Source organism: Bubalus kerabau, chromosome 23, assembly GCF_029407905.1.
Source record: "Bubalus kerabau isolate K-KA32 ecotype Philippines breed swamp buffalo chromosome 23, PCC_UOA_SB_1v2, whole genome shotgun sequence".
In the NCBI taxonomy this organism is placed as follows: Eukaryota; Metazoa; Chordata; class Mammalia; order Artiodactyla; family Bovidae; genus Bubalus; species Bubalus kerabau.
The window spans coordinates 40328807-40336133 of record NC_073646.1 but is presented as its reverse complement, the minus strand read 5'-3'; positions in this window follow the sequence as shown (position 1 = coordinate 40336133).

The window sequence follows — 7327 nt, the reverse complement described above, 5'->3', positions numbered from 1 at the left end:
GAACTTGAAAACGTAATGCTAAATGAGAGAAGCCAGGTCCCAAAGGACACACATGGCACGATCACACGTCCGTGAAATACCCACAGTAGCAGATCCATGGGGGCAGAAAGGAGATGCCTGCTTTCCAGGGGCTGGGCGGCCCAGGGGAGGGGGGGAGGCGAAGTGAGTGCATCGTGGGGCGGGGTTTCAGGCCTGGCGGGCGATGACCGAGTTCTGGAACCCCATGGCGGCGACGGTTGCACAGGATTATGAATTACTTCACGCCACCCAGATGCGCGCTTTAAAATGATTCGAATGAGAGATTTTTTTATGTTGTGTGCCTTTTGCCGCGCACACAGAAAGTTAAACTGAAGTTACCGTATGACTCAGCAATTCCACTCCGAGGTGTAAAGCCCAGAGAATTGAAAACATGTGTCCACACAAAAAGCTGCCTGTGAACGTTCATAGCAGCATGATTCATGACAGCCGTACCGTGGAAGCCATCCAAATAACCATTGCATGAGGAATGGGTGTTTTGATTTCTTAGGGTTACTGAAACAAATTACGGCAAAGCAAATGACTTAAAACGATAGGAACGCACCGTCTCGCAGCCCTGGAGGCCAGAAGTCTGAAATCCAGGTGTCGGCAGGGCTGAAACCTGTGGGGGAACCGTTGCCTGCCTCTTGGGGCTTCTGGTTTTGCTGGCAGCCCTTGGCGACTCTTGGCTTGTAGCTGCCTCCCACCGCTGTCTGCCTGTGTCCTCACATGGCCACCTGCTTTCCATGTATAAGGACATGGGTCAGCGTGGATTAAGGGCTCACTCCAGGATGACCTTGTTTTAACTAATTATTTGGCAGAGACGATGGCACCCCACTCCAGTACTCTTGCCTGGAGAATCCCATGGACGGAGGAGCCTGGTAGGCTGCAGTTCATGGCGAGTTGGACACGACTGAGCGACTTCACTTTCACTTTTCACTTTCGTGCATTGGAGAAGGAATTGGCAACCCACTCCAGTGTTCTTTCCTGGAGAATCCCAGGGACAGGGGAGCCTGGTGGGCTGCCGTCTATGGGGTCGCGCAGAGTCAGACACGACTGAAGCAACTTAGCAGCAGCAGCTATATCCAAATAAGGTCACATTTCTAGGAAGTAGAGGCTAGGACTTGGTTTCTTTTTCTGGAGCACACAGTTCCACTCCTAACAACGTACGAAGTAAAGGTGGTGTATGTACATGATAAGACATGATCCAGCCAAGGGAGGAAATGAAATACTGACACATGCTGTGTTGTGGGTAAAAGCTGCAGGCGTGATGCCAAGTGGGATAAGCCAGACACGAAAGGCCATGCAGCGTACAGTTCCATTTATGTGAAATGAAATACCCAGAACAGGCAGCTCCATAGATGCATAAAACCGCTTATAGAGTGTGGGGGAAGGGGCAGAATGCAGAGTGACTCCTCAAACGGGTCTGGAGTTTGTTCTGGAGGTGATGAAAAATGCTCTGGAACCAAACAGAGGCAACTTTTGGTTGCCAAACCAAACAACTTTGCAAATATAATAAAAATTACCAAATCGTGCACTTTACAAGGGTGAATTTATAGTGACTGAAGCCATGAAATTGAAAGACACTTGCTCCTTGGAAGAGAACTTATGACAAAAAGAGCATATTCAAAAGCAGAAACATCACTGCCAGTAAAGGTCCATATAGTCAAAGCTACGGTTTTCCCAGTAGTCGTGTACGTAGCTCAGTCCATAAAGCATCTGCCCACAATGCAGGAGACCTGGGTTCAATTCCTGGGTTGGGAAGTTCCCTTATATAAGGAAATGGCAACCCACTTCAGTATTCTTGCCTGGAGAATCCCATGGACAGAGGAACCTGGCAGGCTACAGTCCATGAGATCACAAGAGTCGGACACGACTTAGTGCTTTCTTTCTTTCTTTCTCTTTCTTATATGGATGTGAGTGCTGGACCGTAAAGAAGGCTGAGTGCCAAAGAATTGATGATTTCGAATTGTGATGTTGGAGAAGACTCTTGAGAGTCCCTTGGACTGCAGGGAGATCAAACCAGTCAATCCTATAGGAAATCAACCCTGAATATTCATTGGAAGGACTGATGTTGAAGCTGAAACACCCATACTTTGACCACCTGATGAGAAGAGCCAACTCATGGGAAAAGACCCTGATGCTGGGAAAGACTGAAGGCAAAAGAAGAGGGTGGCAGAGATGTTTAGATGAGATGGTTAGAGAGCATCACTGAGTCAATGGACATGAATTTGAGCAAACTCTGGGAGATAGTGGAGGACAGGGGAGTCCAGTATGCTGCAGTTCATGGGGTTGCCAAGAGTTGGACGCGACTTAGCGACTGAACAACAGCAATTATTAATGGTATTTATCTCTTGAGTAGTGGGATTCAATCCCTGCGTTAGGAAGATCCCCTGGAGGACGGCATGGCAACCCATTCCAGTATGCTTGCTTGGAGAATCCCATGGACAGAGGAGCCTGGCGGGCTCCAGTCCATGGGGTCACAAAGAGCCGGGCACAACTGAGTGACTGACACACACACACTGGGATCAAAAAGACTTTGATCTTCCTCTTTTTCCTGTATTTTCCCTTTTTCCCACAATGAATCTGAATGCATTGTTTTTATCAATGGGCCTTCTTTGGTTGAAAGCCACAGAAAGTAACTCAAACTAATCTAGACGAAAGGAGGGTGTTGGAAACTGAGACAGAGAGCAAGACTTGCCCACCCAACAGCTGTTCTCTACCTCTTCCTTCCTAGCAGAAGCCTGGTTTGCAGGGTAGGAATGTGTCCCGGTAAACTACACTTCTTAGCTTCCGTTAAAACTGGGGATGGTCGTGTTATGGAAAATAAGATATAAACGGAAACTAGCTGGGTTGGAATTCTGGGAAAGATTTTTTTCAGAGGTTGGCCATGCTGGCAATGTCCTTTCAACCTTCCTGCCTTCCTGCCTCTGCTCTGTGGAATGTCATTGTGACGGCTTCTGCCACAGCACCAGTTGTGACCATATGTGGCCTTGGGGATGGAAGCCACATGCTGAGGAAGGCTGGAGCAGAGGAAGAGTCTGGCACGTTGGTGACTGCGGAGCCACAGACCAGTAGTCTGTCTATTGCCAACATTTAGGCCACTGGTGGCTCAGACAGTAAGGAATCTGCCAAAGCAGGAGACCCGGGTTGGATCCCTGGGTCAGGAAGATCCCCTGGAGAGGAAATGGCAACCCAGTACGGTATTCTTGCCTGAGAAATCCCATGACAAAGGAGCCTGGCGGGCTACAGTCCACGGCGTCACAAAGAGTCGGACACAACTGAGCGACTAACACTTTCACTTTTTCCTGCTGCCTGCGAACTCATCTGTAACTGATCCAGCGCTCGCTGGACCACTAGGAATCTGAAGAACCAGACTTGGAAATGAGCAGGGACCAAGGCAGCTCAAGAGTTAAGAAGCAAGAAACATCCACAAAGTTATGGACGACTGCAGCACCATCGCTTGATGATTCTCCTTCTCGAGGGAGCAGCGGGCTAACAAAGTCACCGGTCTCTGAAAACAAACCACACCCTTTCCTGGAAGCAAAGCTATAGGTTGGGACAACGAGAGAGAACACACGGGTCTATAAATCTGCCTTCAAAAAGTCCCACTTTGGAGATTTGCTTGCTTACTCTTAAGATATTTCCAGAGAGAAATTTACCCTTTCAGTGTCTCAAATAAAATAAGAATTAATGGGTGCATGTGCCCACATTTCCCCACCACAAAAGATCTCTCCACCCGGCTGAACTGTAAACCATAGGCAGTTGCTTGTGCCCAGATCACCAGCGGGTGAGCCTTGCCAGCTCAGAGATCCAGGATGTTTAAACAAGTGATGAAGCCGGTCTCCAGCAGAACTGGAAGTACCGCGGGGCGAAATCTGAAACGTGGCTTCACGTGCTGTCGGACAGGAAACAGGAGGCTGGCAGAGCCCTTCAGAATCCTGAGAGCTCCATTTCGCAATCTGCAGAAATATCTGAGTGTGACCTAACCCACAAGGGGTGGGGGCCTGATCCTAAGATGGAAGGTCCCTCAGGAGGAGCAGGGGAGGGTGGGGGAGAACTCCACTCGTTTCTGGCCTCTTTCTTCTTTTGCCCCAGATTCCGTTTACAGAGGAAGACGCATCTGGTTGGGTCTCATGAGGGTCTAGACACCCTTGGGCTTGAGGATGGCAGACTCCTGGTTGTATTCCCCACCCCACCCTCCCTCCACCAAACTGCATCCAATGGGAAAGGGATTGGCAGTACCTCAAGTGAGATCAGAGAAAATGGACAGCTGGGAAACATATATTTTAAATTTTTAAGTATATACATTTAAAAAATATTTTTATTTATTTATTTGGCTGTGCCAGGCCTCAGTTGGGGCATGTGGGATCTCGTTCCCTGACCAGGGGTGGGACCTGGGCCCCCTGCATTGGGAGTGCAGAGTATTAGCTGCTGGACCACCAGGGAAGTCTCTAAGTAGATAAATTTTAAATTAATTTTTCCTTTAAAAAATTAAGAGTTTCTGTGACAGAAGAATCCTGTGTTGAAGCCAACCTGAAAAGCACTGTGATTCTCTCAGGTCGCACGGAGATAAATGAAGATCTAGAAGGAAAGCAAGATATACACGGATAAGCCGCATGATGACTGCTAAGACCTGCTAACTGCGCCCAACCAGAGCACCGTGGGGGAGCAGACAAAGGGGGCTGTTTTCCTTTTGAGCCTCCAGATCAGAGGCGGCTTCCTGGAGGAGGTGACATTTGAGTAGAACATGGGGATGAAGATAGAGATCTGTACCAAAGGATGTGGAGCTCTGAATGTCATCCTGAAGTTTTCTATGGAAAATGGGGTGTCACTGAAGGGTTTTGAGCAGAAAGATAATCTGTGTCTTGTCTCAGCAGCCATGTAGAGATTAGATTGCTCCGGTGGGAGAGATTAAAAGTTAGGAGACCCATAAGAATGTTGCAGTCATTCAGATGAGCAGCGATAAGGCACTGCTCTGGAGACCGGGGAAACTAGGGTAATGATGCAAAACCGCATTCCAGGGAGCTAGACTGGGCAAGTCTCAGTGAATAATGGGATGTGGAGGGTTGAAAGGGAGATAATACAGGCTTTCTCTCCCCAGTGATGTGGTGCGTGGGGGAGCTCTGTACCCACCTGGGGAACTCAGGAGCAGTGTGAGTGGGGAAGAAGCCGAGGTTGATTGGGGTCAGGTAGGACTTGAGATGTTTCCTGATGGAAATAGTCTACCAGCAGTTGGGAATCTGATCACAGACAGAGTCAAGAAGAAAGTGTTGGCCATTGCTACCTCTGAGTACTGAATTATGAATTATTTTTGTTTGGTTGTTTTTAGGACCCTATGTGTTGCTTGGCATGTGTTGTCTGGTTATAAGAGAGAATATGCTTTTGTTTTTTTTTGTTTTTGTTTTTTTTCAGTAGTAACAGGGACATCCCTGGTGGTCCAATGGTTAAGAATCCACCTTGCAGTTCAGGGGACTCGGGTTCAGTCCCTGGTCGGGGAACTAAGATCCCATATGCCAAGGAGCGACTAAGCCCACAAGTCACAGCCAGAGAGTCCACGCCCCTCAACAGAAGAGCCGAGTGCCACACTGAGACTCAATGCAGCCAAGTAAATAAATAAACATTTTTACAGACCATTAATTCATTCACAGAATTGTTTTATATATACATGTATGCATGTATCTCGACAGCAGCAGACAGGTGGGGATCTGGGAGATCAGGACGCTCACAGACAGGACAGAACTGGGGAACGAGACTCGGCAGCAGCCAGTCTGGCGCAGACAGCACCGTGACCCAGCACCTCCTCTTTGCTGGGCTCTGGGGAACAAGGCGGTGGCCGTGGCAGGTGCAGTCCGCACCCTCAGAGAGCCCCGATGACTGGGGAGGCGCCCGGAGAGGAGAGGCGCACAGATGGCCGGCTTGGCAAAAAAACAAAAAAGCAAGCACACGCATGTTCTGGAAGCTGCATAGCTGGGTGGCTGGCTGGGCAAAGATTCTACACTCTGGGCTTCTCTGGTGGCTCGGTGGTAAAGAATCCACTTGCCAATGCAGTGGGTTCAGTCCCTGACACCGGAGGATCCCACGTGCCACGGAGAAGCTACTGAGTCTGTGTGCCCTTGAGCCCGAGCTGCGTGATAAGAGAAGTCACCACGATGAGAAGCCCGCACACCGTGACGGAGAGTAGTCCCCAGTCTGCACAACTAGAGAAAAAGCCAGAAGGCCCAGCACAGCCAAAACCAAATAAATACAATTTTTAAAAAATTTCTACATTCTCGTAGGCTCTGGGAGAAGTAGGCAGGGATAGCTGGTCCCTGGGAAAGTGCTTGGATCCACAGAGACCATTCATACTGGAGCAAGGGCATTCTCCGAGGATAAGACTGAAGATGTTATGTCTCTGGGTTTCAGCCGAACATTTGACAGAGGTGCTCTGGCTGCATCTCTGGGTGGGTTTCGACACCATGGGCTGAGGGGGGTTGAGAGACACAGACTCAAGAGAAGGCTCACGGGCCAGATGCAGAGTTGTGACGAATGGGTCGACGGCAAGCAGGAGGAAGGCCTTGAGATCTCACACGTCTCCTCTCAGCTCCACCCTGTTCATCACTTTTTTTTTAAAGAAAAACTGAGAAATAGATGCTGGCTCAGGATCAAGGACTTAAGCAAGCAAACGTCTCTGGAAAAAAGAACTGGAGGCCCTTTGGGGTGGGGAGCCCCATCAGCGGGTATGTTTCAGCAGCCCCTGGAGGACACCTTCCGTGAGCAGGAAGACCAGAGTCCTGGAGGAGAGGGTGTAGTGGGAGCCCTACCACGCTTCCCAACACCAAGCCCCTTCCCGTCTACGAGAGCCCTTTGGAGCAACCACCTACAAGCCCGCCCGCCATCTTGGCAAATGCGACGTGTTTACCACTGAGCAGTTGGGTTCTGGGTGGCACGGGGTCCCTGCCGTCAGTCATACCTGGGTTCCCATCTGAGCTGTACCTGTCCAGGTGTGTGCCCTTGAGACAAAGCACGCCAGCCCCCCTCCAGGGTCAGCCGCACCCACCCCATGTCCTCTTGTCTGCGCTGTGTCCCCACCTTGCCCACCCCACGAGGCCACCCCATTCTCAGCACCCTCTTTCCTCTGAACCACCCCCAGCAGCCCCCCACCCTCCGGGCCCTCATTGCAGCCCCCCACCCTCCGGGCCCTTGTTGGCTATTCTGTAAACCACGATGCTCGGTTTCTTTTTCTTCTCCTTGGCTTCCAGTCTTTGTAGGAAGACCAGGGGCTCTTTGCAGACGAGAGCCCAGCTGCTGCTTCTGGGGATGACCCGGGGCC